General features: G+C 36.8%; 1 long non-coding RNA gene across 1 annotated transcript in view; it reads right to left on the bottom strand.

Annotated features, from left to right (window-relative positions):
- LOC149131878 (uncharacterized) overlaps window positions 1-9,506 on the bottom strand; it is a 25,118-nt gene extending 15,612 nt beyond the window's left edge. The window contains exons 1-2 of the long non-coding RNA XR_016244899.1: window positions 7,321-9,506; window positions 6,604-6,695 (exon numbers count right to left, since the gene is read on the bottom strand). This is a non-coding gene — a long non-coding RNA (uncharacterized LOC149131878). The remainder of the gene's footprint in view (window positions 1-6,603; window positions 6,696-7,320) is intronic.
- Between the last annotated feature and the right edge of the window lie 212 nt (window positions 9,507-9,718).

Consider the following 9,718-nt stretch of genomic DNA (forward strand, 5'->3'; position numbering starts at 1 on the left):
GGTTCAGAGCAGCGGAGAGAAGGGTCGTTAGCGCGCCCAACAAAGTTGGCTAGCGATATTTAATTATGAACCTTTACGTTCAAAGTTCAAAACTAACCAGTGTCGACGACCAGTCATTTCTCAAGGGTGGTCGTTGTCTAAATTCAGATAAACTTTAATCAAGCAGACCATGATCAAAGACGTTCTGACCACGGCCATCCAGTTTTAGGATTATTATAGGTATGTTTGTTCTCTTTTTAAGACTGCAAGATATGATTTAACGGCAATTTAAGTGCTACTTCTAGCACACCACGTGACCATGTAGCAGCTCCTGTCAAATACTGAGGTCGGTATAAATGACTGAGCCGCCAAAAAGTGTTTGACTAAGAAACTAAATATCAGCTAGATCATCACACCACTGAAGACTGTGTTATTGGATTAACTTGTGCTTCATTCATGATACAATTCATAATTGTAAATTCTCTTCCGCACCGTTTAGCTTTCACTCGAATTAAATAGAGAACACCGGACTATGAAGTGACATTGCAAGGGAAAGATTTGAAAAGTTCCAAAAGCTCCAGAATTATTTAAATTAAGGATTCAACATATAAACTGATATTGAACTTATCTCCCATGTTTGTTGATGTTGAAAAGTTTTTCATCCATTTAGACATAAGAGTTCCATTGAATAAAAGAGCTTTGCTCTCGTTTTGTTCATGTCATTAAAAGTCTGCTTGGCGGCACATATCCGACTTCAAGCATAGAATTCATCACGGTAAATTAAGAACAGATGGGTCAAAGGGCACATTACCGCCTTCATTCAAAGCGACATCATTTTCTTATTCTGCTTCCTGATGGAAACATTTTAGTGGGTTTCACAAGAAAGACAAGGACAATGATACAAATATACAAACGCCGGTTATCTTAATATCCACTGAAGCTCAATGAAAATTACTGCCAGACAAACCTACACGAGTAAATCAGTTGTTTATCGGTTCGCTGTTTTACCAACCTGAAAACAGAAAGAAAAAAACATTTCTCCTGGGAAGAATACAGATCCTCGATAATAGGCAGGCGTTTCACGAAAAAGAATTTCTGTTACACCCCACGGAACAGAGAAAAGAGAGAGAAAGATTTTAACACTAGCAGAGAACAGTTTTAGCCGTAGAAACGTTATTCAGTATACACAATCGGTATTTCAGAAGGAATTGTATGGTGCAACAAATATTTCAAATAATAAACCGTTCGAAGTCTCCATTAATCTGTAGCAGAATTTAAACGAAGCCCTACAGTTTTCCTGCCCCTCGCAGAAGTAAATAGAAGGACTGGCTACATAGAGTCAGGATGATGAGCTTTAGTTACAATCTACGGGCAACATCTGTCTTTGCTTTGGGACTCTCAGTTGCCGGAAATGCTAACAGTCTTTCTGGAAAACATTTGATAGGACTTACCACCCATTGATGGATACCACTGATCCTCTAAGGCATATTGATTGTCTATTACATATGAAAAATAAGTGAACTATAAAAATTAGTACTAAAATATTGTAACATTAATAAGTTAGATCGCTGGACTGGATTGAATCGGTAGAGCGTCGGCTCAGCCTGCCTTGTGGTATTTAGGATATTTAACATTCTACGTTCAAATATGGTTGATGTCAACATAACCTTCCGTCCTTCTGGAATCGACGAAATAAAGTACCAGTCATATATTGAGGTCGATAGAATTGATTAACCTTCTCATTGTGACAATGTAAGAAATTCATATTAAATTATGCCAAGGTCGGTAGATGGCAGCACTAGATAAGGTAGATGGCAGCACTAGATAAGCCACCAGACTCAACATCTTAAAATAGTTGATGTAGTTGACCGTACTATATATTAGGTTGTCAAGAAAGTTCTTGCGGTTTTTAACCTTTAAATTCAGATGCACATATCTCGGCTCAAACAAAACTCTATTAATCGAAATAAACACCATCAGAATGAACACACTTTTGCCAACGCGAAACAAGTTTATTTATGCTAGTAGCGTAAAAATCCTCCGTTCTGGTTGCGATGAAGTCGTTGAAGGCGTGTTTGGCATCGTCTTGGTTTTTGGAGCATTTCTCCCGCAGGAAGTTGTCGAGGTGCTTGAAAAAGTGGTAGTCAGTAGGCGAGAGGTCTGGTGAGTATGGTGGATGAGGCAGAGTTTCGTAGCCTAATTCGTTCAACTTCTGCAGGGTCAGTTATGCGACGTGCGACCGAGCATTGTCGTGGAGAAGAATTGGTCCTTTTCTATTGACACTGCTGGCTGCTTTTGTCGGAGTTTCTTATGCATTTCATTCATTTGCTGCCAGTACTTCTCCGCCGTAATGCTTTCGCCTGGATCCAAAAAGCTGTGATGGATGAGACCGGCCGCAGACCACCAAACAGTCACCATGACCTTCTTTTGGTGCAACTTTGGCTTTATTCTACATCCCTCAGGGTTCTGAGTTCAAATCGTATCGCGGTGGGCATTGTTCTATTTTTTTTTAATTGTCCACGGTTGATCAAAATACAACAGAATGGATCTAGTCTCGAGAAGTCTCCTACCATTATTGGAATTTGTAAGCATACTATAAAAATAATTAGGGCGTCTGAAACATTGCTTTGTGATATTTTTTCCGGTTCCTTACGTTCTGAGTTCACATTCCGCCAAGGTCAGAGTTGTCTTTCACCTTCCAGGGTCTATAAGATAAAATACCAGTCAAGTACTAGTTCAGCGGTATCGTCTAACCCCTCCCCTCAGAGCTGCTGACCTTGTGCTAAATCAGAAAGCATTATTAGCATAAGAAATGATTATTACGATAAGGATTCCGTTATAAATGCAACGAGATACCTGAAACAGTTACAAGAATACAAGAAAACTAGTTGTGTGAGATGCCGAAGAGTTCCAGTTCCTTTGTCTTCTCCATACCAAAATATACCTAATGAAATACCGAAATGGTTCAGAAATAGTCTAGAGAAGAACTAGACACAACAACTACCAGGTGGTGTCAAAGATCGGAATAATGTCTAAATCTATGAGATTGTTCCAATTGTCAGTATATTAACGAATCGACTAGGTCACCCTAATTCCCAGAATTATGATAAAGTCTGACTCTTATGCTAACAACGCAACCGATTTCAAAGGAATTTCAAATAGAAAATAACGGCAACTTGTTCAGTAGACATATACGTTGAACTATGAACTTGAATAGCCTTATATATATATATATATATATATATATATATATATATATATATATATATATATATATATATATATATAGAGAGAGAGAGAGAGAGAGAGAGAGAGAGAGAGAGAGAGACATAGGAATAATGTACAGATGGTATCAAATAAGTAGCCGGTAAATTGTAACAGTACAAGACTGTTATGACCGAATATGTCGCAATAACACGATACCAGCCCACCCCTACACACACAGACCTCCTACGTGAAAAGATTAAAATGTCACAACTCGGCATCAAATGAATGAGATTTGGTGAAATGGTAAGTTGAAAGAAGCTGATGCATGGAACTGGTTAGAGTGATTATCTCCATTAACTATAAGCACCCCCCACCCAGGAGGAAGTGATGCAGAATTAAATCATCTGGCATGATTGACTTATCCTGCTTTATCAAACTGAGTTGATTATCGTCTGCTCATCGAGCGGCTAACCAATAGATTTCATAATCAGCTCACCTCATCGATTGTTCGAAGTATGTTAAAATCAGTTTAACTCTGGTACCAAAATATTATCATTACAATTCAGGAAGAAGCTGATGCAATAAATGACGTGCGTGAAATATTCTCGATGTCTTGATATTTACGTCTTTCTTGGAGAAAGAGAACAGAAGTTTTTGTAGCATTTGTTTACGACCTTCAAATAAAATAGGTGAAATTATGTCAGAACTGATCTCACTATAGAATGACATGTTTCGATTTTGTTAGACTTCGACGGAGGAAAATAATATTTTCAAGTGAGTTCAACCTGCGGACAGAGGGTTTTAGAAGTAACAATAAGTGGTACGAATAATTAACGGCCAGGACAATTTTAATAATTGCTGCTAAAGGAAGTAACATTTGGTGACACGTTCACCCCCCACCCCCCTACACGGGACATTCACTTAGCAGACATTGTTAGAGAGATTTTTACAAGTAGAATCACGAAATACTAGAATGATTAAGAGACAAAAGTGGTGGGTAGCGGCAGTGGCGGTGGTGTTACTGTTGTGTTAGTGGTGATGCTTATGGTGTTGGTGTTAGTGGTGGTGGTTGTATTAGTAGTGGTATTGTGACAGTAGTGGTGTTAGTAATGGTGGCGATGTTGCTTGTAGTGATGTCATTGTTTTTCTTTAAGCAATTAACATTGATAGCTAAACAAAGTAATTATAATAATCAGACAAGAAACACTTCTCTAGATTCTGCCTCATTCAAAATAGTTGTAGGCTCAAGACTTTTGCAAGAATTAATTTTGAGTTTTGTAAGTTTATTTAATTGGTGACCCTTTCTATAACAAGTTACAATGAATCTTTCTATAGAATTAAATTTAGTTCTGATAGTGTCTAAAAAATAATCCAATCAGATTGCTTCAATTCTCTCAAGAACCCAAACGAATATCGTTTGACCCAAAATAATTCATCAAAGAAAAGCGAAACTTTTCTGGCGTGTATAATACCATCGATATCCAAATCAGTGACAGGAGTCAATCTATGGCCGCAATCCAGTGGTTTCACTAAGAGAGATTCAATGATGGCGAGGCTCAATTCCATAATGTCGAACTGGGAATTTACAGTTATTTTGGTCATGTATGTTATGGAACCCATCAATCACTGAAGTTCTATTTATTCCTAAGACAAAGGTTAATGGCTCGCTTAATGGTATTGTTGACTGAATCTAATGTAGACTTGTAACTAATTCGCTGTCGGTGAGAGTAATGAATTGCTATTTAGGGTCAGCTAAGAAGTTGGGGTTATCATCTTTTAAAGTAATCTAAGGGAGGCCGACAGCCAAACATTCTATTTTATCATCAACTGAGGTTGTTTTGCTTCATTATTTATTAAATACTGTGTGTGTGTGTGTGTATGTATGTGTGTGTATGTGTGTGTGTGTATGTGTGTGTGTGTGTGTGTGTGTGTGTGAAATGTTACTGACATCAAAACTAACACAGTTCTATATTTAAGAGATGAGGAATTATGTACATTATTTACATTATTTACATTATTTACATTCGACGGATATTTGCCCTCATCTTGTTTGTTGTTAACACAACGTTTCGGCTGATATACCCTCCAGCCTTCATCAGGTGTCTTGGGGAAATTTCGAACCTGGGTTCTCATTCCTAAGGTATTTTTCGATGTTATTATTATTATTAGTATTATTATTATCGTTATTATTATTATTATTATTATTATTCAGGTCACTGCCTGGAATCGAACTCGGAATCTTGGAGTTAGTAAATGACAAATACATGTCAAATGTAAATAATGTAAAAAATGATCAAAGAAAAATATTCTAAAAATCTAACAACATTACTGTATAACTGAATAGAGCGTACCAAAGTTGTGGATATTCAGGAACTGCGAAGAATAAAGACAGTTCTGGTAACGTCGGTGCTTTACATTATTTATCAACACAGAACTCAAGAAATACAGAAGCATACTTCGTTTATCAGAATCTCTCATTATTGAGAAAAAAATTAAGCAAATGGAAAGGAGACTCGAAACGAAGGTCTTGGTCAGTGAAGAGAGTAGACGTGATACAAATAGTAATTGGTACGCTTGGAAGTATCAGCAGTCAACTACCAACATGGCTGAATCCCCAAAGGTAGTCTGTTAAGTATCTAACAGAAGAGAGAGAGAGAGAGAGAGAGAGAGGGGTGGGTGGGACAGAATTATATCTGTGAGTTATTTTCCAATAAAACATCAAAATAATTCGGTAAATTATTTTAAAAACTTAAAGATCAAGTGAAAACTGTTAAGTCTCCAACTTGAATTCTGATATCATTTTGCAGTTTTTGATGTTGTGAGGTATTATTAAAAAAGTAATTGAAGTGAAATTAAACCAGTGCGTGTCTTCATTATTCTTGGCATACTGAAGGCGGCAAATTGGTAGAATCGTTAGAACGCTGGACAAAATGCTTAGAGATATTTCGTCCTTCTTTACGTTCTAAGTTCAAATTCCACCGAGATCAACTTTGCCTTTCCTCTTTTCGAGGACGATAAAAACGGTTCCAGTCCCTCATTTGGGACTATGTAATCGACTAGCACCCTTCTCAAAAACGTCTGGCTTCGTGCCTATAGTGGAGAGAATTATTGGTAGAATGGCTATCCCGAGATGCCACAAAATTTACTTCAACACATGAGTTCACGTTAGGAATCTGGTCAAGCAAATACAAAATGAAACATTAATGGTTCCTTCTGAACGAAACAGGAACCATAGACCGGTGGGTGGGGCGAACACTATGTAATTGCAGTAAAATTGTCAATGACCTCAATGGCTAAAAATAAGCACATTATATACAAGAGTTATGAAACTAATAACAACTGCAACAACAACAACAACAACAACAACAACACCAAATGGTAGCACCAAGCGCAGAAAATCGATAGTTCACTACTCACCATTGCAGAAATAGGTGTCCCGCGGTTTGTTACGATAATTTTTCCATAAAGGTGGATAATTCATCCCAGATGCAAAGATTCTATTCCCTTTGCTTAGACGTGAAACGTGGATGAAGGGAGAGAGAGAGAGAGAGAGAGAGAGAGAGAGAGAGAGAGAGAGAGAGAGAGAGAGAGAAATTGGTAAGTTGTAAACATATTGATTTGGAATATCGAACAAACTTTAAACTTACATATTTCTCTTACATCTAATTTATTTTCGGATTTGGTTTGCAAAACAGCACCCCTACAGAAATTGTTGTTGTTGTTGTTGTTGTTGTTGTTGTTGTTATTATTATTATTATTATTATTATTGTTATTATTATTATTGACTTGAGAAGTGTGTAATGCGTTTACTTTCTTGAAACAAGAATTTGGTTCATCATAAAGAACATGCATAGAAATGTTCGAAATTGCCAAGCATACTCAACATGAACAGCAATGGTCAATGAAAAAATATTATAATTATTGTTGTTGTTGTTATCATCTTACGTAGTTGCCTTTCCATATTATGTTACGAGTGAAGCTAGTTTAATTTTCTACGATAAATATTTTAAAATGCAAAACGATTATCAAATTAATTGATACTTGAAAAGTTGAACAAATCATAATTATTAGCTTTAATTACATTTAATTAAAACATTAATTACAACGTAAGAAAACAAAACGAATTAAACTTACCTTTTCGTCCGAGATGTGGAGAAAAAAAAAGGGCGCCATTTTTAAGCTGTTGTGGTCATTGCCGCTGCTCCTCATTGCTGTTGTTGTTGTTGTTGTTGTTGCTGCTGCTGTTGTTGTTGTTGCTGCTGCTGTTGTTGTTGTTATTGTTGTTGTTGTTGCTGCTGCTGCTGCTGTTGTTTCTGGTGTTGTTGTTGCTGCTGCTGCTGCTGCTGCTGTTACTGTTGTTGTTGTTGTTGTTACTGCTGCTGTCGTTCTTACCACAGCTAATGTTGTTGCTATTGTTATTATTGTTGCTTATTGTTGTTGTTGTTTCTGTTGTTATTGTTGTTGCTGCTGCTGCTTTTGCTGCTGCTGTTGCTGCTGTTGCTGTTGTTGCTGCTGCTGCTGCTGCTGCTGCTGTTGGCTAGCCCGTGGTCAGCTTTGATCCAGCAGGCCTTGACAGTCGCCATCCTACTCATCGTTCCCTACACATACGCCATTGACGCCGCTGTGCACACTGTCCACTCCGCCATCTTATAAGATACGAGATGTAAACAATATGGAAGTGCAAACAGATCTAATTCTTTGGTTGGAATAATTCGAAAGGTAGAAAATGGATTCAAGATGATTGCAATTAATCTATTTGGTAAAATTCATTATTGATCACCCATCGGCAACTTGAAAAACAAGGTTTCAAATCTTTGGTAAATATCTGGTAAATATTCCATGGGGTTTTAAGATTGTAGAGTTCCGTGTTCGGATGGTAAGGATGGCAGGGATTGAACTATTTAATATTGGTTTCTTTTGACGAGACACAGGCATTTCTGATTTTATTTTAACTGAAATATGTTGTTGTGATGTTTGTGCCTCATCCAGCTGCATTACTGACGTAAGGGAAACATCACAACCTGGTTTTGGTATTGGTTGGCACCATGGCCCTTATTGCACTAATAACTGTTGTTCCTTTTTAACCAGAAAAGCTGCGATCGTGATGCGGTGATTTGTATGACTTTCCCCAGTGTATTAGTAGCGTAATTGAAGTGACACTCGCTCAAGTTACGATTGAAACCGTGTCTCGGTTTCCGCTTGATTTACGCTGTCAACTATTATTATCAATATTATAGTTGTTGTCTAATGCGAGGTCAATCATTATACAGAAGATCGATGATTAAAGGCGTTCCGGCTATAACCATTCACTCTTTTATTCAGACATGGTGTATTTAGAACTACGTTGTCCGTAATCTCATTTGTCGGTGAAATTCGAGAAAAAGAAAAATTCAATATGGAATTTGTTGAATATATCAATGTAATCTCCCAAAGGAACCAAACGGGGGCAATACTCTAAGTGGTAGATCCACTTGCTAGAAATATCAGCCAAGTCATCTTAAAAGCGCTCTCTAATACCTTTAAAACAATAAAAGGATTCATAGCATAATATAGTCCTTGATAATGTATCCGAGTAAAGGGAGAAATGGTCATAGCTGGAACGCCTTTGGCAATTGCCGTCTGTTTGATTGGGTTGTACTAGGGTTAACAACAACACCACCAACAACAACAACTATTACTACAGCAACAAACAATCTCCCACTCTGTCAAGCGAGTCGTTTCACACTCAACTCTCTGCCACCCAGCCACTCTCACCCTCACACTCTATTAATCAATCACGCTCACACTTAGCACTCTCCCCCAATTATTAAAATCTTAATTATATTTGTAAGTGAAGCAAAACCCACACAGTCGAGATCGAATCTGGATCGCTATGTTTGACTCAAGCAGTTTCTTGCCCCTTAAATTCTTTGTTCACCGTGGGACCCAATCATTAGTCTGTAAATAACTTCCAGTCCGTTTCGCCCATCAATCCCGCGGTGTCATAAAAATTCCATGGCTCCTACCATTACTTGTGCGACTAAATTAAAAACCAAAACCAAAGCCAGAACTAAACCAGTTCCTTAGATATTTTGGTAAGTTACTTTTAACGAGAGAAAGCCCAGTCCAAGAGATGGAAGTCTTAATGAAAACGTAATTACTGGATACTAATATTTTGAATATATCTTTTGATTAGAAATCAAATATATTTAATAATTACGATATATTTATAAAGGAAATATAGTTTAGAGAAATTGTCAGTTCATTCCAGATAATTCGAATTATTTTCTAAAGAAAATTGATTTCTTTAATTTTTCTTCCTTTCACATAATAATCATTTATTGAGTTGCTTAGCAATTATACATTTATACACACACACACACACACACACACACACACACACACACACATATATACATATATATATATATATATATATATATATATATATATATATATATATATATATATATATATATATGTGAATTTGTATGGTATTCATGTGTTTATTATGGTTATTTGTTATTGGTAATTACACATCTATATCATATAT

The sequence above is a fragment of the Octopus bimaculoides genome, chromosome 18 (genome assembly GCF_046866305.1).
Source record: "Octopus bimaculoides isolate indiv1 chromosome 18, ASM4686630v1, whole genome shotgun sequence".
NCBI lineage: Eukaryota > Metazoa > Mollusca > Cephalopoda > Octopoda > Octopodidae > Octopus > Octopus bimaculoides.